The sequence below is a fragment of the Nomascus leucogenys genome, chromosome 1a (assembly GCF_006542625.1).
Source record: "Nomascus leucogenys isolate Asia chromosome 1a, Asia_NLE_v1, whole genome shotgun sequence".
Classification (NCBI taxonomy): Eukaryota; Metazoa; Chordata; class Mammalia; order Primates; family Hylobatidae; genus Nomascus; species Nomascus leucogenys.
This window is the reverse complement of record NC_044381.1, coordinates 1,167,792-1,193,618: the sequence shown is the minus strand read 5'-3', so window position 1 is coordinate 1,193,618 and position 25,827 is coordinate 1,167,792. Positions and strand designations below refer to the sequence as shown.

The following is a 25,827-nucleotide window of genomic DNA, read 5'->3' as shown; positions in this document are numbered from 1 at the left end:
AAGCAGTGTATGCAATATGTAACCACAAACACCCTGACCAAGAGAAAACATTTCAAAATATTTTCTTTAAAGATCCCTAAATTGTCATAGGGAAAAAGGCCAAGGCATAGTACAGACTTGAGCAGATTAGTCAAGAATGTGATTTGATGAATTAAAGAAATTACATTTTGGCAGGGACAAAGCAGAAGGCAGGCAAAATTCCAAGTTTCTTCTGGTTCATTCAAATGAGCAGTTCCCTTCCTTTGTGCAGCTAATAACATAATATTAAAATATATTATATTTAAAAGGTCAAAAAGCCATGTGAAAAGAAAAAGTCACTTAAGAATCTTCTAGACATGTGCCAGGTTGACATGAACACCATTATCAAATACTGTTTAACAACTGCTGAGGAGATGAGGGTGTGGAGCCTTCATAAAAATGAGTTTGAGTCTTGGCTTGGGCAATCACTGACTAACTGACCTTAGTTAGGCAGGTCCTTGAACCTCCTAATTGGTCTTCTTGCTTCTACTTTTGTCTTCTTCCTGTTCATTCTCCCACAATCATCACACGAGCAGGCCAGAGCTCCCTTTCTACCTCAGGGTCTTTGCGTATGCTATTTCCGCTTTTCCCTCTGAGCACCTACTGCCAACCTTCACACAGACAATTCCATTGGTCCTTCAGGTCTTAAGTCACTTCTCAAGAATGCCATTCTTGCCTAGGCTAGATTAGATCCTACTGTTACATGCTCCCTTTATTTCTGTTTTTTTGAGACAGGGTCTCACTGACCCAGGTTGGAATACAGTGGTGCGATCATAGCTCCTTGCAGCCTTGACCTTCTGAGCTCAAGTGATCCTCCCACCTCAGCCTCCTGAGTAGCTGGGACCACAGGAGCACGCCACCACACCCAGCTAATTTTTGATTTTTTTTTTTTTGTAGAAACAAGGTCTTGCTATGTTGCCCAGGCTGGTCTCCTTGAGGTGGGCTCAAGCAATCCTCCTGCCTTGGCCTCTCAAAGGGCTGGGATTACAGGCGTGAGACACTGCACCTGGCCCCTTATTTTGTAACTCTTACCACCATTATAACAACACTGATCGTATCTTTTTAATGTCGTCAGTCTGCCCTACTAAAGTGCAAGCTGTGTGGAGGCAAGAACCATGTCTGTTCACTGCTGTATTTCTAGCACCAAGTGAAGCGTCTGGAGCACAGGTGAGAGTAACCATTATAAACAGTCCTCGCCATTGTCCCAGCCATCCAGAATAACCAGCTAACTTCATAGAGTTAAGAGGTAAACACTTTCAGATCAGTTGGGTTCACAGACGTGCAATATTGTCAGACGAAAAGTAAATTCAACATCTTTCTGGTTTCCAAAAGCAGAATCAAGAAAAATCTGAAAAACAACGGTGGACCCTCTGAATTTAAACTGACAGCTAACTTCAGATGCAAAATTTGGGAATCATGCCTATAAAATCAAACTGGTAGATTGAATCTGGTATGAAATACCATCATGGGTAACAGCTGTGCCTGCCATCTACTCAATCTGGATAAAAAGACGGAAACAGGCAAATGTGTGTGTTTTCTGCTTGCCCTTATTCTTCATCTTTCCACTTTTATTGTAACTGCGAAAAGCCCCAGGCAACAGAGGGGAAGAGCTGCCTGAGCTTCTTATGACAATCTGGTTATACTGAGCCACACATGTTGTATTAACCATGAACTGACACCCCAACCCACATCATGTTCCTCATTCATTCCCATCCATTTTCCATCTTGGCTTTCCTCCCTGACCCATCTCTTTTTCTTTCCTTTACTTTCTACCACTCAACTTCTCTCAAGATGTGAGGCACAAAGATACAGCAGCAGGAGGACTGGATTTAAAGACTCCTGGAGCCTTTTCTTGGAGAAACTGCTAAAACATATCACAGGAAATTATTCTGGAGTCTGGGAAAAAGAAAAGTTTAATAAAGTATAAACAAAGTTCGGAGAAAGAATGGAAAAAGAACTAGGATAACATGAAATTGTTAGGAAGAACACTCCTGGGCCTTATGCTCATAATTAACCTTGTAACTCCCACACCGCCAAATATCTACAGTGAAGAGCTTGTGTATCTTCTTAGGCTGCTGGCCACTACCTTGCACGTGAGAGAATTTAATCCAACAAAGTAGAACAAATCACTTTCTGACAATGGTGTAATGTTTTTGTTTTATTAGAGACAGGGTATCCCTCTGTTGCTGAGGCTGGAGTGCAGTGGTGCGTTAACTCATTGCAGCCTCAAACTCCTGACCTCAAGCAATCCTCCCACCTCAGCTTCCCAAGTTGCTGGGATTATAGGTGTTAGCCACGCCACCTGGCCCTGAGAGTAGTGTTTTGATATTAGATACCTTATCTGTTCTTGCTGCTTAGCCCAAAGAAATACACCGTTCAAGATGTGCAATCATGGCCGGGCGCGGTGGCTCACGCTTGTAATCCTAGCACTTTGGGAGGCCGAGGCGGGTGGATCACGAGGTCAGGAGATCGAGACCACGGTGAAACCCCGTCTCTACTAAAAATACAAAAAATTAGCCGGGCGTGGTTGGCGGGCGCCTGTAGTCCCAGCTACTCAGAGAGGCTGAGGCAGGAGAATGGCGTGAACCCGGGAGGCGGAGCTTGCAGTGAGCTGAGATTGCGCCACTGCACTCCACCCTGGGCAACAGAGCGAGACTCTGTCTCAAAAAAAAAAAAAAAAAAAAAAAAAGATCTGCAATCAGGCTTCATGTACGGATGCGGGAAGAAAGGAGTGGCTAGGCACCGTATTATTAAATAATAAGAGGGTTTTTTTGGTAATAAACACCCTATAACAGCTTTCATAAAACCCAGTTAAGATTGGAGCTTTAGAATTACCAATATCCAAAACAATACTTAAAATTACAATATCCCTGAGGGGAGGGGAGGCGGTTGGGGTGGGGGAACCTACCACACAGACTGTCTGCTTATTTATCCCACCTGCAATGTGATTGCTTGCAAACAGGTAACTCATGATTCTGAATAATTATCCTGCATCCAACCCAGTGGTGTTGCGACTGCTGACATTCCACACGAGAATGCAAGTCCTTGCTTTGAAAGGCGTCAGTTCTGTGGAAAGGGCCAAAACCCACCTCAGTGTCCCCAGTGTTAATTCTCCTTTGTATATTTCCCTAGGGAACTTTTTGACCACTGCCCCCTCAACCCAGGACTTTGTGTGTGCCATCCCCCAACCTCCATTAAGGTTCATTTTACCCTCTGGAAGCTAGGAGGAGATGAAAGCAGTCCCAGGAAGAACCAGGCTTATTTCCTCCACACAGACAATCATCGCCACCTGCGTGAGGATTTACGCACCAACCCCCCCCCTCCCCCACCCCGCTTCCTAGTTCCTGTGTCATAGAGTCGCAGCCACTCATACCCCAGAGAACGAGGAGGAGAAAGAAGGGGCCAGGTGGTTCGGGCAGAGGGAGGAAAAGGTGGCTTCTCTTTCACACTCCCACAATACAGCTATTGCCAGTGGAAGCCAGGCTGCTGCCCATCTCGGGCTGTGTTGAGACAGCTGTTGGAGCCAGAATAGGAAAAGGAAGGAAAAAACTGTCCTCCCTAAGGACTGCTAGTTTTTATTTTGAAGGAAGGAAAACTGCTAAACATGAACGGGAACCTGTCTCGAAGCACTGTGGAGCTTTCATCTATCAGTTTAGTTCTATCCTGCCATGAACCACTCCTTGGTAATTCTCACTAGCAAGCTGGAGAGCCTGAACATGAACAAAGTCAGCCATAGGGGGAGGCCACAGCCAGTGACAGAGGTCTTCGGCAGGCACCTGGCACACAGTCACATCCACTACAAGAAGTCAGCGGGGAGACCTTACAGGAAGGTTCTGGGAGGGGGTCTTCTCTATTCTCTCAGGAGGCCTGGGAGGACTATCAAAGTAAGAGAGAGGAAGAAATAAAATCAGAGAAGAAAAGGTGAAAAGCTGAAAATTCACACAGGTTTCCCTGTCCTGTTTTTCTGTGGAAGAAGTAGGAAAAAAAAAAAGAAAACTTTAGAATTATTGGTGGAATTATAATGAAAAAAGGTAACTTTACATGACCATATCTATAATTTCATGCAATGATAGTTCTTTGACCAGACCATAAAATTTCTGTCATTTATATATTTGCATTTACTGTCCCCCTCTCTTATTTTATTTTTTAAAAATAAAGATAGGGTTTTACTATGTTGCCCAGGCTGGTCTCGAACTCCTGGGCTCAAGCAATCCTCCCATCTCAGCCTCCCAAAATGCTGGGATTACAGGTGTGAGCCACTGTGCCTAGCCTCTATTTTATTTTTATTACATAAACATAATGTGGTCATTATAAAACTTTAAAAATCTTGATAAAAATTTTTAACTAAATTCTCTCAATTCCCAGAGAAACTTTGCCATTAACATTTTAGTATATCGTTTCATTTTTTTCTATACACACATAAAAATACACCATGGGTTAGTTGGTAGGGGTGTTTGTTTATAAAAATTTCCTATATTACAACTATTGGAATTTTTTCACAGAAGTCACAAATATCTGTTTGTGCAAACAAACGTTTGCATTCTTTCCTTACACATTCTTGAGAAACACCCCTGCTATTTAGTGTTAAAGTCAGCCCAGAAAGCATGTGAGGGCATCTGTACATGCTGCTGAGGGTTTAAAAGCCAAAGACGTAAGTACCAAGTTCACCTACAGCAATAAAAAGCTCAGGAACCCCCCAACTATCTCACTGACAAACTGCAGAAAGCCCTCCTGAATTGATACCTAAAGTAACACCAAGAAAAAGCTAGGACTCCTCCCTGGAGGATCTTTTGAAGTGAGAAAAATCTTTTGTAACCACTTTTACTAAAGATGTGTAATGTGGTTTAGAATGACTGCTGATACTAAGGTTTAAGAATTATCTTACTTTCCCTTATTTATCCATAATAAATATTCTTTTCTCAAGAAATCATAAGGAATTTTTTAGTACTAATGTAATAAAAGGATTTGGCCAAACCATGAAATACATGAGAAATAGTTTTCTTAACTATAGAAAACCATATGCTATCATAGTTATGAAGGAAGAGTATGGATTTCATGGTATAGACAACTTAAACAGATGTTTATCAACACTTCCTGCAGTCCTTCTGTTTATCAACACTTCCCGCGGTCCTAAGGGAAAAAAAAAAAAAAAAAAAGATCTCAGGCTTTTTAAATTACATGATGAAAGACTGCCATAATCAGAAATAAAGTTTCACATCAATATCCTTCAGCCTAAAACCTACCACTTTTTGTCCACCACCACCTTCCTCTTTCACAGCATGGGCTAGTCCACTACAGAAATGTAAAAGCTACAATGTGTTTTACTATTTTGTGGAGTGGCGGACCAAGCAGTTACACAGACACACAAGAAAAGCATGCTTATACCATTTATATAATGGTACCCACCATGCAGGAAGAGAGTTCTTATCACTAGCCCTATCTTTGAAACCATGTGAAAGACAATTTAACAGAAAGAGGCCTAAAATATATCTGCATAAAGAGTAGTTCAGAAGGGAATGTGCCCACAACCAAGGCTTGCCTATCTCAGATTGAACATGGCCAGCAGTTTATTTTAATCTGTCTCCCCATCACCATCTTTAAATTAAGACACTTCCTGTTTTTAACCCCGTCTCATTGCTTGCACACACTGTGCCAAATCTTAATACTCAAGCTTGTTTTCATTCTTGCACAGGCTTTACATCGTTTCGGGGTAAAATATTTCTGACAACAGAAAAGGCAACTTTGCTCTTCAAACTTACCCAGGGCTTTCCAAGACAGTTCTGTGAATTCCAGTCCTTCCCCATTGACAAAATGTTACTGTAGACTTTGTTAATTGAACCCAAGACACTGTCAGCCTGACGTTAGAGGGGCTCACAAAACTTAGCCAGCAACCTTTTGTACTGAGCAAAACAGAGATTATCAAATGAGCAGCCAGCATGTCTAAGGGACTCTCGTGCTGCAATTTGAGAAGGCTGAAAAAGAACACCAAGAGAGGGAGCTGCTAATTAATTCTCCTCCGCATCAGCCCCAAATGTTTCAAACAACAACTGATCTGGGAACACAGTTTTGACATTGTTGAGATAATGACCTGATTTGTTCCCAAAAAGCTGGGAGAGCTGCTGCAACCCTATCTGGTGAGAACCATTTGTGCTCTTTCCTTCCCAAAGCCAGAGTAGGCTCGTTTCCAAAGACAAGGAATACTTCCTGTCTTTTTTCCAAGCCTGACAGTCAAGGGGCTAACTATGCATTAGAGCCTTATCAACAGAGCACTGAAGTATGGGCTAGTTTAGATTAGCTCGTACTTGGTTGCCAAAATAGAATTTCCTGACAGATACTATTAAAATACAGATGTTTTACAGTGTGCCCAGAAACACAAATAAGGACACAAGATTGCCTTGCATTACAGAATATACTGCTCAGGGGGAGTGGGGGTGGGAGAGGGAATAGTGAAAATGGCTACATAAGAATAAACAGACGAAAACCTACAACGTGATGAATAACATTTCTATGGTAGAGAGGTGGGAGAGGCAACGTGAAAACTGCCACAAGCAAATGAGACTGCAGCAAAGTAGTAAGGAGACTGTTCTCAGGTCCACCCACCTCCAGCTATCACCCTCTCTCACCGCCTTTTCCCATGAGCCTGAAAGGTTCACAGACACCAGGGTTTCTCAGCACAATTGGTATTTGGGGCTGGCTAATTCTTTGTTGTCAGGGGTCGTCCTGGACACCGCAGAGTGTGTAGCAGCATCTCTGGCCTTTACACACTAGATGACAGTAGCACCTACCCTTTCTGGTTCAGCTGTAACAATCATAAATTTCTTCAGATATTGCCAAATATTCCCTGGGAGGCAACACTGCCCTAGATTGAGAAGTGCAGATATATCCTAGGCCACCACGCATGGAAGGTGTATTCTGCACACTGAACAAGTGCACCCAGCTAAGGTGGTAAGAGCTGAAGTCCCATGCACGGTCCACTCACCAAGCCAGGGACTGTGTCCATCCAGGAAGGCACACATTTTCTAAAGTCCTCAAAGGCTCTGTACTGGCAGGGTGTGGTGGCTCACACCTGTAATCCCAGCACTTTGGAGGCCGAGGCGGGAGGATCACTTGAGGTCAGGAGTTCGAGACCAGCCTGGCCAACATAGCAAAACCCTGTCTCTACTAAAAATACAAAAAAATGAGCCGGGCATGGTGGTGCACGCCTGTAATCCCAGCTACTTGGGAGGTTGAGGCAGGAGAATCTCCTGAACCCGTGAGGCAGAGGTTGCAGTGAGCCGAGATCACGTCACTGCACTCCAGCCTAGGCGACAGAGCAGCGAGACTCCATCTCGGGGAATAAAAAAAAAAAAAAAAAGGCTCTGTACAGGCCAACAGTACTGCATCTCCATATGCTGTCACTCTGCCATGAAGTCCCTGAAAGTTCTTGTTGCTAAGCCCAGCAAAAATGACTCAATTCTCTTGGCTCTGCAGGAGGTAATGCTGGTAACCACTGCCTCCTTGAAATGCACCCTTGAAGATTTCCCCCACCCTTTCCGTCCATTCCTCCTCAGTCTCCTTTGCAGGTTGCTCTTCAGAGTTCTGCCCTAAGCCCTCTTGTGCTCCCCCACCTCTAACTAGGTGATCTTATGACCTCATCCCCTGCAGTTACCATCCACATGGAAAGACTCCCAGAACTCAATTCACTGTGTTCTCTTTTCTGAACTTCAAATGCAGGGTTCAAGCTCACATTTTCCCTTCAACGATCTGTGGATCCTTGAACTCAATCTGTCTATAAATGAGCTCAGCATCTACCCTCACAAACCTCCCAGGCTTCCTTTCACTGAGTAGCAGCCAGATCCTCCCAGAAGTCTGGGCACTGGGCTTGATGTTTCCCTCTCCCCATTCAATCAACTCACAGAGATTCTACTCCTAAACCGCCATTTGTCCACTTTTTCTAGCCCCAAGGCCAGCTCAGGCTACAATGTCTCCCTCTGGGGGATTACTACAGGTGCCTCCGTTCTCAGGCCATCCTCACATACCCAAGCTGGAGGGATTCCTCCAGCCAGCACTTCACCTACCAACTTAAAACTTGTCAGTGATTTCCCACAACTCTTGAGATAAAGTATAAAATTTCTTAACAGTTTACCAGGCCCTTTATGACCTACCCTCCCACCCCCACCCAATAATCACACAGTAAACTCTCTTTGGTTCTAAACACAGGATGCTCCCCACTCCTCTCCTCTTCCCCAAGTCTACCACTTCACCTGGCTAACTCCACCTCACCCAACAGGTTTCAGCTTCAACTGTGACCTCCACCTCCCACTGATGTTCCCAGTATTACATGCCCATAACAGCCCGTACTTCCCCTATCAGAGCGCTTACTCTGCATATTTGTCTGGTTCCCCTGCGAAATATGTTACGTCCCCACTTTGCATCATCCATCAGCTTCGGCCTCACTTATTCCTCCACATAGTGTTAGTTGGCCGGTGCATCTATTAATTGGTCATCTCAAATTTGTATGACTCATCAGCAATCGTGAAGATAAGAAGTACCAAGACTATAGAATGCCCCTCTCTGCACCAGATGCTGTAGTGATGTTAAAATACAAACATGACACAGAACTAGCCCTCAAATATATTAAAGTGGGGAAATGACATAAGAAGTTAACAAGGCCAGGTGCAGTGGCTCATCCCTGTACTTCTAGCACTTTGGGAGGCCAAGCGAGGTGGCTTGTTTGATTCCAGGAGTTCGAGACCAGTCTGGGCAACATGGCAAAACCCTGTCTCTACAAAAAATAAAAAAAAATAGCCAGGTGTGGTGGTGCACACCTGTGGTCCTGGCTACTCAGGAGGCTGAGGTGGGAAGATCACTTGAGCCTAGGAAATGGAGGTTGCAGTGAGCCATAATCATGCCACTGCACTCCAGCCTGGGCAACAGAACCTTGTCTCAAAAATAAAATAAAATAAAAGTAATAGAACATGAAATGTTATATTTACTAAGCAAATAAAGATAGCCTAAGAAAATAGGTAGGTAGGTAGGAAACCAAAAATTGAGAAATTATCAGGATTAAAGAGATATGCTATGGAGCCTCCTAACAGAGAAGCCCTGGATTTGGATTCAGATTTTGAAGATGGTAAGGAGCAAAACAACAGGTGTAGAAATTAACTAGAGAAATGTGAAGTCTTGCAACAATCAACTACTTTTTTAAATCAATTAGAGTTATGTTTTTTCAAGTGGAAACTTTGTAAACTGCTGCTAGTTTTCCATCTGCACTGACAGCATAATGCAGAATGGTCATTTTCTGGTGAAATGAGAACAAGTCATTGAGATCTGTACTGAATTCCACTGAAGGACAAACACGCAGCAGAGTGTCTTCTGAAGCCTGGGGATTTTCAAACATCAATTTTTTGGATGGAGTTTCACTCTTGTTGCCCAGGCTGGATTGCAATGGTGTGATCTTGACTCACTGCAACCTCCACCTCCTGGGTTCGAGTGATTCTCCTGCCTTGGCCTCCCGAGTAGCTGAGATTACAGGTGCCCACTACCGTGCCCGGCTAATTTTTTTTTGTAGTTTTAGTAGAGACGGGGTTTCACCATGTTGGCAAGGCTGGTCTTGAATTCCTGTCCTCAAGTGATCCACCCACCTCGGCCTCCCATAGTGCTGAGATTACAAGCGTGAGCCACTGTGCCCGGCCTCAATGTTCTCCGAATACATTACATTGTATAGAAAAATTAATAAATAGGTTGGGTGACAAGTTAACTTATTACCTTTAAAGGCTTGTTACCTTTTATCACTTTTCCTCCCACTTTTATTAAGGTTATAATTTTAAAATAAAAATTGCATATATTTACAATATACATGGTTTGATGTACATAGACTTTATGAAATTAAATCTAGCTAATTAACATATCCACCTCACACTTATTTGTGGTGAGAACATTTGAGAGCTAATCTCTTAGTAATTTCCAAGTATACATTAACTATAGTCACCACACCGTACAATAGATCTCCAGAACATATTTATCCTAACTGAAACTTTTTACCTTTAACCAAGGTCTTCCCAAGTACCCCTAATCTCCCAGCCCCTGAAAACCACCATTCCACTCTCTGCTTCTGTGAGAGAGTCTGACTTTCTTGGATACCACATGTAAGTGAGAAAATGCAGTATTTGTCTTTCTGTGCCTGGCTATTTCATTTATGAACAGGTTCATCTATATTGTCGCAAATGACAGGATTTCTTTTTTTTAAGGCTGAAGAGTATTCCAGTGTACACATATACCACATTTTCTTTACCCATTCAACTACTGATGAACACTTCCATTGTCGCCATATCTTGACTATTGTGAATCACGCTGCGAGGGTCATAGGAGTACAGGTATCTCTTTGATTTCAATTCCTTTGGATATATACCCAGAAGTAGGATTGGTGGATCATATGGAAGTTGTTTTTATTTTCTGTGGAACTTCCATACTCATACTATTTTCCATATTGGTTGTACTAACATTCTCATCAACAGTCTAAGAGGGTCCCTTTATCTCACATTTTCCCAACACACTTGTTACCTTTTGCCTTTGATAATACCCATTCTCGTAGATGTGAGGTGATGTATCACTATGGTTTTGTATTTTTTAGTAGAGAAGAGGTTTTGCCATGTGGCTAGGCCAGTCTCGAACTCCTGACCTCAAGTGATCTGCCTGCCTTGGCCTCCCAAAGTGCTGGGATTACAGGCATGAGCCACTGCATCTGGCTACTCACTGTAGTTTTAATTTCCATTTCCCTGATTAGTGATATTGAGCACCTTTTCATATGTCTGTTGGTCATTTGTATGTCTTCCATTGAGAAATGTCTATTAAGGTCCTTTGTTCATTTTTTAATCAGGTTATTTGTTTTCTTGCTATTGAGTTGCATGAGTTCCTTGTATATTTTATATATTAACCCCTTAGCAGATGTATGGTCTAAAACCATTTTATCCCATTCTATAGGCCGTCTCTTCATTCTGTTGTTTGTTTCCTTTTCTATGCAGAATTTTTTTTAGTTTAACATAACCCCATCTGTCTATGTTTGCTTCTGTTGTACTTTTGAGGTCATATCCAAAACATCATTGCCCAGGCTAATGTCAAGAAGCTTTTTCTCTGCGTGTTCTTCAAGTAGTTTTATACTTTCGTATCTCACTAAGTCTTTAGTCCATTTTGCAGTCAAATCCTCTACCCCTGAGCCATGCCCCCAATCTTTAGTCCATTTTGAGTTGATTTTTGTATATGGAGAAAGGGATTTAATTTTTCTGTATATGGATGTCCAATTTTTCCAACACCATTTATTGAAAAGACTCTCTTTTCCCCATTGTGTGTTCCTGGCAACTTGTCAAAGAGCCAACCGACTGTAAATATGAATTATTTCTAGGGCCTCTATTCTGTTCCATTGGTCTATATGTTGGTCTATATGTCTGTTTTTATGCCATTACTATTCTGTTTTGATGACAGCTTTTTAGGATATTTTGAAGTCAAGTAGTATGACGCCTCCAGTTTTGCTTTGTTTTTTTTTTTTTTTGGTTTTCAACAAACCAAAACTTAAGAGATGCAGCAAAAGCAGTATTACAAGGAAGTTTACAGCAATAAACTCCTATATTAAGGAAGAAAGATCTCAAATAAACTTAACTTTACACCTCAAGGAATTAGAAAAGGAACAGCCCAAACTCAGCAGAAGGAAAAAAAATGAACATCACAGCAAAAATAAACGGAGACTAGAAAAACAATACAAAAGATTAATAAAACCAAGAGTTTTTTGAAAAGATAAAATTGACAAACCTTTAGCTGAACTAAAAAAAAAGACAAAATTATAAATGAAAGATGAAACATTACAATTGATACCACACAAATACAAAGGATTAAAAGATACTACTATAGACAAATACATGCCAACAAATTAGATAACCTAGAACAAATGGATAAATTCCTAGAAACATACCACTTACACCAAGGCTGAACAATACAGAAATTGAAAATCTGAAGAGACCAATAGTAAGTAAGGACATTGAATCAGAAATCAAAAACCTCTCAACAAAGAATATCCCAGGATGTCATGGCTTCACTGGTGAATTTTACCAAACATTTAAAGAGAAGAATTAACACCAACCCTTCTCAAACTCTTTCCAACAACTGAAGAGGATGGAATCAACCCTTCCAAACTCATTTTTCAAGGCGAGCAAGGACACTACAAGAAAATAAAATTATGGGTCAATATCCTGGATGACTAGAGAAGCAAATATCCTCATTATAATACTAGCAAACCAAATTCAAAAGCACATTAAAAGGATCATACACCATGAACAAATAGGATTTATCCCTGGGATGCAAAGATGGTTCAACATATGCAAATTAATTAAAATTAACTAATACCACATTAACAAAATCAAGGATAAAAATCATGTGATCATCTCAATAGATGTATAAAAATCATTTGAAAGAATTCAACATCCTTTCATGATAAAAATGCTCAACAGATTAGGTATAAAGAATGGACCTCGACATAATAAAGGCCACATATGGCATGCCTGTAGCTAATATCATACTCAGTGGTGAAAAGCTGAAAGCCTTTCCTCTAATATCATGAGCAAAAAAGGATGCCCACTCTTAACCACTTCTATTCAACATAGTACTAGGGGTTTTAACCAGAGCTATTAGGCAAGAAAAATAAAATGCATTAAAAATGGAAAGCAACAAGTTAATCTGTCTCTGTTTGCAGATGACATAATCTTATACATAGAAAACCTTCAGAACTTCACCAAAAGATTGTTAGAATAAACGCAGTCAAGTTGTAGGATACTAAAATCAACATAAAAATCAGTAGCATTTCTACTATACTAATAATGAACTGTCTAAAAAATAAAGAAAATTATTTCATTTACAATAGCATCAAGAAAGAATAAGGCCGGGTGCAATGGCTCACACCTGTAATCCTAGCACTTTGGGAAGCCAAGGCAGAAGGACTGCTTGAGTCCAGGAGTTCAAGACCAGCCTGGGTAACAAAGAGAGATGTCTCCACAAAAAAATTTAAAAATGAGCCAGGCATGGTGGTGCACACCTGTAGTCACAGTTACTTGGGAGGCTGAGGCAAAAGGATCACTTGAGCCCAGGGGTTCAATGCTGCAGTGAGCTGTGATCGCACCACTGCACTCTAGCCCAGGCGACAGAACAAGACCCTGTTTCAAAAGAAAGAATGAAATACTTAGTAATAAATTTAACCAAGGAGGTGAAAGATCTATATGCTGAAAACTATAAAACATTGCTAAAAGAAATGGAAGACATAAATAAATGGAAAGAGATCCTGTATTCACGGATTGGAAGAATTAACACTGTTAAAAACGTTCATACTCCCCGAAGTGACCTACAGATTTAATACTATTCCTATCAAAATTCCAATGTAATTTTTTACAGCGGAAAAAAAATATTGTATGGAACTATAAAACGCCCCAAATAGCCAAAGCAATCTGGAGCAAAAATGTACACAACATTTAAAAACTGGAAAGTTTTCAGCCAGGCATGATGGCTCATGCCTATAATCCCAGCACTTAGGGAGGCCGAGGCAGGTGGATCACTTGAGGCCAGGAGTTCAAGACCAGTTGGGCCAACATGGTGAAATCACGTCGCTACCAAAAATATAAATATTAGCCAGGCGTGGTGGCTCATGCCTGTAATCCCAGCTACTCAGGAGGCTGAGGCAGGAGAATTGCTTGAACCCAGGAGGTGGAGGTTGCAGTGAGCTGAGATTGTGTCACTGTACTCCAGCCTGGGCAACACAGCGAGACTGTCTCAAAAAATAAATAAAAGCTGGAAAATTTTTAAACAAAAACTTTTACAGGTGTCATTTATGAAGTACTTACTATGCCAAATGTCTAACAAATGTTGTCAATTGACCCTTATAACCATCCTCTGAGGGACGATCATTATTTCTGTATTACGAATAGGAAAATGGAGGCTCTGATCCAATCAGAGACAGAATTCAACCCCAAATCTGACTCCTTCCTTATGTTCTAAGCTGACTCTCAAACAAATAACTAAGCAAACAATAGCTTTTGCTAGATAGCACCATGCTGTTGAAACCCACCTGTTTGAAGGAACCTCTGCAGGTATCTATAATTAAGTTAGGACTGTTCCAACTTGAACTAGTTGCTGTCAATTTAGTTTTAAAAATTGCTCCAGCCTGAGGCAGAATGTGCCTCTTAGGAACCACAAAATTGTTTTGTCAATCATGGAGCAACCTTTACTGAAATGCTATAAATGCTTTTCTTTTCCTCTTCTTCCTGGAGAACTGAGAACAATTCTGAAACGTGTAAGATGTCTGCCCCTGATTTACGCAACTTTTTACAAAAAATAGGGTCCTAAGATAGAGGACCTTGCACACAGTCTCCTGTTCAGCTGCCTGAGAAGGCATTACTGAGCACTTACTACATCCCCAATTTTTTGCAACACAATCTTTCTCAAATACAACCATCCTAAGTTGGGCACTATTATTAACTCTTTTTTTAAAGACAAGAAAGCAGGGGCTGAGAGAAGTCCAGAGCTTGTGTTCTTTCCGCTCTCCCAACCATGCTGATTCTGCCACAGCTCTACCATCTGCTTATCAGTGCTGCCCTCAATAGCTCTGCTCCAAGACAAAAAAAAAAAAAAAAAAAAAAAGGATGAACAGCTTAACAAGAGAGAGGGGAATCAACGGTACAGATGTTTGAGCCTACTCAGGGCAACTTGTTGTGTTGAGTAGGAAAATAAAAGGATGGACCCTATCCTCAAAGAAATTAAATCCAGGAATAGTGTTAAGACACACGAAAATAAGTAAAATAGAAAACACTCCTTTCTCAATCAAGAGTTCTCCACCTCAGCACTACTGACATTCTATAACTCTTTGTTGTGGGCTATTCTGGGCATCTCTGGCCTCTATTCCCTAGATGCCAGTAGCATCCCTCCCCCAAATCATGGCAATCAAAAATGTCTCCAAACACTGCCAAATGCCCCTGTGGGGCAAAAATCAATCTCCCACCCCCACCTGTTGAGAATCACTGCTCTGAATGACACAGGTGTTGAAATATACCTATTATGATTATTTCAGGTTATTCCTGGGCTTCATCTTAGGTGCAAGCTTTCAGAGTTCTTTTTCAACATACAAATCAATCAAGATTTATAATCTCAAGGAAAAAAAAGCCCCCCCAAATTACTTGTTTATCAAAGACATTAGCAACACTTGAGAGACAATTATCCCAAACCTGTGGTTTGTTGAAAAATTAATTTACCCCATCCATACTTTGATCTTCTAGCAAATTATTTTCTGAGACAAGATTTAACTTGTGAGGGCCTGACAGGCTAAGCAGCTGTCAGACAGGAACTGGCATCAAATTCCAAGTGTCGAGCGGAGAGGGGGCTTCTCGTCCTCCCCAATGGAACCCTGCTCAGTAACATACCAAATGTCACAGAGGGGTCCAATTTTCCCACGAAAGAGCAGAGGTGCAAGCATCGACGCAGCTCAGCTTTGTTTTCAAAGGAAAAAGAGTCCTTTAGGAGGTGGTTTAATTTTATATTTCAGTATTTCCGTTATGAAAGGGTTCTTGCTGTTTTAGTTCTTAATTTCACCATAAGCAAGAGAGTCACAACTCAAGTGGTCTCCTTGCTTCTCTCTCGCTTCCTTTCCCTAAAAGAGAGGTAGCTTCCAGTCTTCCAACAGCTGTTGCTTATCTCCCACCTGACCTGCAAGGTGCATGCTGCCAGCCAGGTGGAACAGATGCACCCTGAATAAATGCTTGATTAGAAACCACACACTTTAAAGGGGTGCTGACTGCGAACTAAGAGAGTTAACTGTATTGTGTTTATAACTTATCATGTGTGGCAGGCAGAAAAATGCGCCCCCCAAAGGTGTCCAGCTTCTAATTCCCAAACCTGTGAACATGTTACATTCATGGCAAAAGTCACTGGGCAGACGGCATTAAGATTAAGGATTTTGGGATGGAGAGATTTTCCTGGATTATCTAGATGGACCCAATCTAATGAGTCTTTTTAAAGTCTTTTCTTTCTGTGGTCGGAGACAGAAAGATGGGATCACAGAAGAGGTGCCAGAAGAAACGTCAGGCGTAAAAGCGACTAAACTTGCCAATCGTGGCTTTGAAGATGAAGAAAGGGGTCACAAGCCAAGGAATACAGGCGACCTCTAGAAGCTGCGGCAGTAAGGAAATAGATTCTCCCCAAAACCTTCAGAAGGAACTGGTCCTGCTGACTCCTTGATTTTATTCCAGTGAGACCTGTGTCCAACTTCTGATGTACACAACTGTAATATAAAAAATGTGTGCTTTTGTGTATTTTTTTTTTTAGACAGTCTCGCTGTTGCCCAAGTTGGAGTGCAGTGGCACAATCTCAGCTCACTGCAAACTCTGCCTCCCGGGTTCAAGTGATTCTCTTGCCTCAGCTTCCCGAGTAGCTGGGATTACAGGTGCCCGCCACCACGTCTGGCTATTTTTTTTGTATTTTTAGTAGAGACAGAGTTTCACCATGTTAGCCAGGATGGTCTTTAACTCCTGACCTGAAGTGATCCACCCACCTCAGCCTCCTGAAGTGCTGGGATTACAAATGTGAGCCACCGCACCCCGCACGTGTGCTGTTTTAAGCATGAAATTTGTGAGTTTTATTACAGCAGGAGTAGAAAACTAATAGACTTTAGCACCTGAAAGTGGTGTGCTGTTGTAACAAATACCAAAAAATGTGGAAATGGTTTTGGAATTGGGTAGTGAAGGAGCCTGAAAGAATTTTGAGGAACATGGTGGGAAAGGTTTACGTTGCCTTAAACAGACCTGTTAATAGAAACATGAAGAATAAAGACTGCTTGTGAAGAGCATGGTAGAGAGAACGTAAACAGCCTTAGAGAATACCTCACCTGTCAAGGACACAGGAAATCACAAATACCATGACTCTACAGCCCATTTGCTGCCTACTGTGCACCAAGCAAGTGGAGCCCCAAAGCGGGCAAAGGCCCTAACAACTCAGGGACAACTCTGTCACTCAGCAGGTGTACTGTATTGTCTGTTTCACTTCACGCTGAGAGTAAAGCCATTTTCCTTGCATGTTACTAATTTCCTAGCCCTGTGACCTGGGGCAGACCCCCTCTCTGAACGTCACTCGGGGGTGATCATAGTACCTGTGAGGTGACACATGAGAACTCACAGTACAGTGCCCAGTACACAGCAGGCAACAAAAATGTGAGCTATTTCTCTATCTGGAGAGAAAGAAGGGTGGGCAGGAATAGATCCTTCCTTTCTCCCACAGGAAAGCCCCAGAGGACTCTTCCCCCAGGGAAGACTTAGGGCCTTTGCATAAGGGAAGGAAACAGAGGCAAATGCAGGGGATCCTCAGGAAGCCACATACATCAAAGGCAAGGTTTGGGGACCTAACGGGGTTATTCGAAAAGCAAGGGACATAGGTAGTGAGGTCTGAGGAAACTGCCCTGGGCAACAGAGAAAGAAAAAAAGGAGGCTGCGTCGTTTCTTCGGCTGACTCTTGCTGGAAACTTGCCCACTGCAGTCTGAGAACACTGGGCAGAGTTACTGTGCCACTGTCAGTGCCAACTTGGACAGGAAGTGATGTGGCCAATCCCACGGTTTTGAGGCCAGCAGGAGGGGCAAAGGGGGCATCCTCAAAGAAAGACATCATTTTCAATTCTCTGGCCTGGCTTCTTACCTCAGCTTCCCCTCGCCCCAACCTCCACCCATCTCCATCCATGGAATTACAATACACAACACAAATTAAAAGACTAATTGTTCCCACATGGGCAAAATTTTACACAAACTTATAGAAGTTTCTACTTACGATGAATAAACAGCTGTCTTACTGTAAACATGTTTTAGTGTTGGTGCTTTTATCAAGTTTCTGGGAGAAGCCATCAGAGGAAGAAAAAAGGCACTAGAAACATCTGATCCTTTCTGTCTCTTTACATCAGTACCCTTGACTATAAATCACAGTAATTCATTCCCCAGGATGAACAGTCAATAGTTAAATGTCAGCCAGTAGGCTGCTGCATAACTAAGAGGGGGAAAAATCACCCTAGGAGTGATCAAGATAAAACTAAGGGGCAAATAATTAAATAATTCGCTGCTGGTATGTTTCAAAGACATATGTCTGCCAACATGGTCCACATTTTTTGCTTAAGAGCGGCATTTTCCCCTTTTCTTTCAAGAAAATCTCCTTAGTGCCTGCTGAGAAGATATCACATCTTACATTACTTTCTGTTGATAGTGAAATGCCCAGCCTCCCCAGCAATGTGATTAAGGCACAAATTTTTGAGACCAAAGCGCATGTACCCAACTGAGCACAATAATGCTTTCAAAAAAAGAACAAGTTTCAAAAGTTCTTCTAACAATTCCATTGTTCAGGATTCACAAGCTGGAAGAACACACATTTCTGCATTTTCTGAATTTCCACAAGTTGGGTCAGTCTAAAGGCTCATTCTTCACACTCCCACAAACTATTTATTACTCTATGCCCTTTCCAAGCAAATCAAGATAGGCAGTTATCAAAGCAGATGCATTATTTGGGTCCACCAGAAAACAGAATTGGTTCTGCCCACCACTTTCTCCCAATCTGCAAGCCTCTATTCATCTCTGTGAATAAAAATGCAGAATAACAGAAAGTCTGGGTGACTTACATTATTCTCCTTATCTCCACATAAATGTGAAATCTAGGGGTGTCAGCTAGTCAATCTCCAGGTCCTCCTAAAAGACACTGTGCCTGGTGGTTTTGTTTTGCTTTTCACAAACATGGAAAAGGGGAGGCACGGCTTAGAGGCAACTACATAATGAACTTAGCTGCTGAAAACAAATTCCAGCCTACTTCCGGAAGATGAAAAAACGCACAATGCACAGAAACTGTTCAAAGCTCCCATGACCTTTGCATCTGTCTCACTCTATCAGGAACTAGAAATGCCACCTCGGTTTTGACAGACTGGGCCTCCAAAAAAACAGCCTCTCTCATCCTTGGCTTCTCACCCAGCAGCACCACCTTCAAACTAGGACAGTCCAGATACAAGAGTATGATCCAGTAAAAACTGTTCAGGATTCAGATAAGTCAAATAAAAATCAGATGGTCTTAAGAGTGTTTTGGAGGAGGGGAAAATCTATAAATAATTTTTCATTTTCTATGCCTGTCCAGGAGCACTATTTAGACTGTGCCTGCCCCTTTAAATGCATTATGCCTTACCTCATCTGCCCCCCACAAAAAGCCCAGTGATAAATTTTCTCTATGTCCGTTCTTCAGATGGAGAAACAGGCTTAGAAAGGTTAAACATGCCTCAAGTCACGAATTGGCAAATCTAAACTCTGCACCCACACTAATGCTCTTAACCTGGGCTTAACATCTATGATACATGGTGATTAGCAACAGATTCTAAAAATAGCTATGACCCCTCCAAATCACCCTTGGGGTTCAATGAATTTTACTGAAAAAACTAATGATTATCTCCTTTTTTAACAACCTTTGTTCAAAACCTCACACACTGAGCTTTGCCTCTGACTGGCAGTAAGTCACAATATCTCCATGGCACTGGCTTCAAAGCAATGCAAATATTCAAAAGTGCTTTCCTCTTCAAAGACATCATTGCAGGACAAATCCAATTCCAAAACTGTTTCGACCAGCAACATGGTGCCAGAGATGCTCCATTATCTTCGGCAAAACAGCCAGCCTCCAAGCACAGCCACCTCCCTGCTCCCTCCTGCAGCTGTGTACACAAGGTTTATTATACCCCAATGGCCAGCTTTGCTTTCTTGCCAAGAGATAAGAAAAACAAGGTTGAGACCCTACTGCTGGTATGAAAATCTTCAATCCACGCTCCAGAAATCTGGAAATGCACTTCTACATAATAAACTCAAGCAGTTTTACCCACTTCCATGATGTTCCAAAAACAGTGATAAAGGCTGTATTTTATTCCCAGGGTAAGGCTTAAGGGGCAAACAAGATGCTCCAGCCAAGTAGCTTGCTGAAGACTTTCGTATAAGGAATGTCAAGCTTCTGAGTACCAATTATATATCTAAATTTAAAAATAAAACAATTACAACGTAGAATGGTTGTTACCGGGGCTGGAGGAAGTGGAGGGAAATGGGGAGTTAAGGGTTGAATGAGTGCAGAGTTTCTATTTACGAAGATGAAAGAGTTCTGGAGATGGATGGTGATGATGGTTGCACAACAATGTAAACATACTTAACATCACCGAACTATACACTCAAAATGATTGAAATGGTTTACAAAAAAAAAAAAAAAAAAGAGGTGCTTGAGGCAGGAGAAGCGCTTGAACCTGTGAGACAGACATTGCAGTGAGCCGAGATCGCGCCATTGCACTCCAGCCTGGGCAACAAGAGTGAAACTCTGCCTCCAAAAAAAAAAAAAGACGAATGCTCTCAAACTCCTTTTAAAACTGTATACACTGTTATGTCTAAGTGGGGCCCAAGTCCCCTGTAGAGTCATCCAAGGAAAGGACTGACCACAGGGGCTCAAAGTGGCCCACAGGTGATTTTACAGTCTAGTCTATAATGCCTCTGTGTTTGTGCTCATGTCGAATGAATGTTTTACACTAATTATCTTACAGGAAAAAAACAAGTTGTTGAAATTCCTCACTCACGTGCATGCTGCTTGGAGGCCAGGTGGATGTCTCAGGTGAGCATCTAGACAAAAGTTCTCTCTTGGTATCACAATATAACACAACAATCTAGCCCCCCACACACACACAACACACACACACAGAAGCAGCCACATTTTTTCCCAATATATGGGCCATTTCAGAGTAACACTGAGGAGAGACACCAGAAGGCATTTTATTCTGCCACAGTTCAGAATAAAATGGTCTCTGGTTCACTACAGTCTCTTTTCTTCATCTTAGGCAAATAAAGACTTTTCGCAGAAAGAAAAGCACTGATGCTGCTGTACTCCAGTTAACTACTGATGCTGTATTTTCATCACCTCAGACTGGACCAAGAGTCACATCTCAAATGACAGAAAGTCCCCACAATCAAATCTCTTTATCCAACTCTCAAACTGAGTTTTGCTTTGCAATTGTTGACCTATTTAAGTGCTTTTTCTCTTCCTCAAGCCTGAATGTTCTGATTTGTAAGCCGATCTTGATCCCAAATTAAGTACTACTTTATTTTTACTTTTTTGAGACAGGGTCTCACTCTGTCACCCAGGATGGAGTGTAGGGGTACAATTACAGTTCACTGCAGCCTCGACCTCCTGGGTTCAAGCAACTCTCGCACCTCAGTCTCCTGAGTAGCTGGGACTACAGGCATGCACCACCACATCTGGCTATTTTTTGCAGAGGGAAGGTTCTTGCTTTGTTGCCTGGGCTGGTCTCAAACTCCTGGCCTCAAATGATCCTCCTGCATGGGCTTCCCAAAGTCCTGGGATTATAGGCATGAACCACCACACCCAGCCAATTAAGTACTTCTCACCATTGTTTTAGCATCTGTTTCCCCTTCATTGGAGGGATTTAAAAAAAAAGAAAAAAGGAAGCAAACCTTCAGTTAGAAAACTCTGACCTTTACCAGCCTAGGTCCCTAAACATTCTTTGAGTTACATAAAATATGATCAGTTTCCTTTAAAGTTTGTATAATTCATTTTTAAAAATTATTTGATTTTATTGAGATGTTGTCTCACTCTGTCACCCAGAATGGAGTGCAGTGGCACAATCACGACTCACTGCAGCCTCAGCCTCCTAAGTAGCTGGAACTACAGGCATGCCCCACCACGTCCGGCTAATTTTGTATTTTTCATAGAGACAGAGTTTCATCATATTGTCCAGGCTGGTCTTGAACTCCTGGACTCAAGCACTCCACCTTCCTGGGCCTCCCAAAGTGCTAGGATTACACGCATGAGCCACCACTCCCAGCCACGTAATTCATTTTTAAATGCCACTACAAAACTGACAGTTAACATCAACAGTAAAATACTTAATACAAGCCCAATCCTCCCTAATACAAACATCTTCTTAACAATTAGAATAGTGTCACAACTAAAACATGAATAGCTCAACACCACAGAGCTAGGCAGAGCAACACAACAGAAGTCAAGAAACAGACACATAGGCATGGGGGATTTAGTCAGAAGGAAAATGGACTATTAGTAAATGATTGGGAAAACCAGTAGCCATCTGGGAAAAAAAGTAAACTGGGATCCATATGTACTAAAATAAATTCAGTATGGATAAATAATTTAAATATAAAAATACTGAAACTACAAAAGTACCAAAAGAAACCCTGGACATTTTAAAAATAATAATTTTAAGATGGGGAACGCCTTTTTCTCTTCATGATATTAAATCCAAAGACTTTAAAATAAGCTGCTGATAAATTCATCTACATGGAAAAATGAAATATAACCCGAGTCAAAAGATGAACAAACTGCAAACAGCTCCAATTCTTATCACATGAGAGGCTTATTTCCCTTAGGTATAATGTAATGCAACTTGGTAACAGCCCAATGGCAAAGGATATGAACAGTTCGCAGAAAGATAAATACAAACAGCTCTTAAAAATTTATGAAAATATGCTCATTCTCCTAAGAGAAATGCAAATTAAAACCAGATGAGATACCATTTTTTACTTAACATATTGGTAAAGATTAAGAAATTTCATAACATACTGTGCCGGCAAGGATATAAAGAAACAGGTACTTTCATACCTTGCCTGTGAGAGCATATGTTAGCACAGCTTCCATGAAAGGCAGTTGGAGTAATATCTGTGACAAGTACAAATGCACATATCCTTTCACCTGGTAATTCCATATTCATCACACATGGCACTATCACGTGTGAGCATAATATATGTACAAAATTACCCCTTGCAGCATTGTTGGATGTAGCAAAATCAGTAGGAAACTGATTAAACAAAATATGGAGTTTAAAATAATACTATGCTGCTGTTTAGAATGATTTAAAAAAAAACCACACCTCCATATGGAATAGTCTGAAGACATATGGTTCTATGAAAAAAAGATGTGTAACAATATATAAAGTCTATTATCATCTGTGACTTAACAGGGAGAGAGAATATGATCACATACACACACTTTTAAAAATATATATGAGGCCGGTTGCGGTGGCTCACACCTGTAATCCCAGCACTTTCGGAGGCGAAGGCAAGAGGATCACAAGGTCAACAGACTGAGACCATCCTGGCCAACGTGGTGAAAACCCGTCTCTACTGAAAATACAAAAATTAGCTGGGCATGGTGGCGCCGTTGCACTCCAGCCTGGCAACAGAGCAAGACTCTGTCTCAAAAAAAAAAAAAAAAGTGTCTGTATATATATATATATATACACACACACACACATACAGAGTTATCTCTGGAAGGACAAATACCAGTTGCCTCTAAAGAGAGAATATGGTAGCTAGTACAGGAAGTGGGTGGCTTTTCACTATACACCTTTTATATCTTTTAAATTTGAGCCATGGGCCAGGCACAGTGGCTCACACCTGTAACCCCAGCACTCTGGGAGGCCAAGGCAGGAGGATCACTTGAGTCCAGGAGTTCAAGACCAGCCTGTGAAGCATAGTGAGACCCTATCTCTACAACAAATAATAAATTAGCTGGATGTGGTGTTATGCACCTGTAGTCCCAGCTACTCGGGAGGCTGAGGTGGGATGATTGCTTAAGCCCAGGAGGTCAAGGCTGCAGAGGGCAGTGATCTTAAGACTGCATTCCAGCCTGGCTTACAAATAAGATCCTGCCTCAAAGAAAAAAAATTGAGCCATATTAGCCATTTCAAAATGGCATGGTGGCTCATGCCTGTAATCCCAGCACTTTGGGAGGCCGAGGCGGGTGGATCACCTGAGGTCAGGAGTTTGAGGCCAGCCTGGCCAACATGGTGAAACTGGGTCTCTACTAAAAATACAAAAATTAGCTGGGCATAGTGGCGGGCACCTGTAACGCAGCTACTTGAGAGGCTGAGACTGGAGAATTGCTTCAACCTTCAACCTGGAAGGCAGAGATTGCAGTGAGCCAACATCAAGCCACTGCACTCCAGCCTGGGCGACAGAGCGAGACTCCATTGCAAAAAAAAAAAAAAAAAGTTATTTTATAATTCAGTAAAATGGTTGTAAGGTGAAGCTGAGGAAATCCACCAGAAAATGGAATAAAAAGACCAAGACATAGAAAACAGGAGAGAAAAAGGTAAGATAATCAGAGGATTGCCCAGAAGGACCATCAACATTAGAAAACGCAAATTCGATGAAGAGAAAAGAGGAAAAGTTATGTAATTTTTTAAATGTTCCAATAATTGAAAAACATTGTTTCCAGTTTGAGAAGGCCACTGTGTGCCCAGAAAAATGAATGCAAAAAGACCAATCAGAATACTTGGACAAAAAGAAAAATCCTAAAAAGCTTTTTTTTTTTTTTTCCCCGAGACGGAGTCTTGCTCTGTTGCCCAGGTTGGATGGAGTGCAGTGGCACGATCTAGGCTCACTGCAAGCTCCGCCTCCCGGATTCACGCCATTCTCCTGCCTCAGCCTCCCAAGTAGCTGGGACTACGAGCGCCCGCCACCACGCCTGGCTAATTTTTTGTATTTTTAATAGAGACAGGGTTTCACCGTGTTAGCCAGGATGGTCTCAATCTCTTGACCTCGTGATCCGTCTGCCTTGGCCTCCCAGAGTACTGTCATTACAGGCATGCGCCATCGTGCCCCACCCCTAAAAACTTTTAAAGAGAAAGTGAGGGGAGACTATTTTTTTTTTTTTAATAAAAAGCTAGAACTTTAGGGAACAATCTCTTTAAAGTTCTGAGGGAAAAGGACTTTCAAACTTGAACTGTATACCTGGCCAAACTAGTAAGTTGTGAAGGTGAAAGAAAAAAAAAAGACAATTTGGACATGCCAAATCTCAAGACGACTATCTCCCTTGTAACCTTTTGTAGAAGTTGTTGGCCAGTGCTCTCCACCAAGACCAGACAGCAGCCGAGTATAGGGGCTCACACCTGTAATCCCAGCACTCTGCCAGGCAGAGGTGGGCACATCACCTGAGGTCAGGAGTTGGAGACCAGCCTGGCCAACACAGTGAAACCCTATCTCTACCAAAAATACATAATTAACCAGGTGTGTTGGCGCCTGCCTGTAATCCCAGCCACTTGAGGGGCTGAGGCAGGAGTATCACTTCAACCTGGGTGGCATAGGCTGCAGCGAGCCGAGATTGCGCCACTGCACTCCAACCTGGGCAACAAGAGTGAAACTCCATCTCAAAAAAACAAAAAAAACCCCACAAAAATCAGAGACCAAAAGAAACCACAAAGAAGGAGGATACGATAGTATCCAGGGAAGAGAAACAGAGAGAACGTACAGAACGGCCTGAATACTTCAGAAGGGATGCCTTCAGGAAGAAAGGATGAATGGACGGCTACCCTGAGGGGTGCAAACACACAGAGAGGAGGGTTAGGCTTCAGTTTGGGAATGAGTCAGTGACAGGTACTTAAAACAAGCACTCAAAACAATGATTAACTCTGGGTGGGCAAAAGCTGTATGAGGAAGGAAATATCATTTAAATTACATGTCTTGGCTGGGAATTATTTCCAGTCTAAATAATACTATAAACATTATATATTAATCAAATAAAAATCATATTAATATTAGAGAGGGAGAAGAGACGTGATGCGGCAAGTCATAAGAGTTATATCTTCATCTTCCACAGTGTGAGGAAAGTAAATATCCAAAATTGAATTTAAAAAAATCAAGAAATGACATGATAAGCATGCTTTCTCAAGATACAGTCATTTTCACAGGTCTAAAGCAGTCAAATATCAGCATTTTCTTATGGTTCAACATCAGA

General features: G+C 41.8%; 1 protein-coding gene across 4 annotated transcripts in view; it reads right to left on the bottom strand.

Annotated features, from left to right (window-relative positions):
- KANK1 (KN motif and ankyrin repeat domains 1) overlaps window positions 1-5,827 on the bottom strand; it is a 202,126-nt gene extending 196,299 nt beyond the window's left edge. For all 4 annotated transcript variants that reach the window (XM_030817309.1, XM_030816728.1, XM_030817854.1 and 1 more), the window contains exon 1: window positions 5,778-5,827. The gene's annotated coding sequence lies outside the window, so the exon portion shown is untranslated. The remainder of the gene's footprint in view (window positions 1-5,777) is intronic.
- Window positions 5,828-25,827: the final 20,000 nt, after the last annotated feature.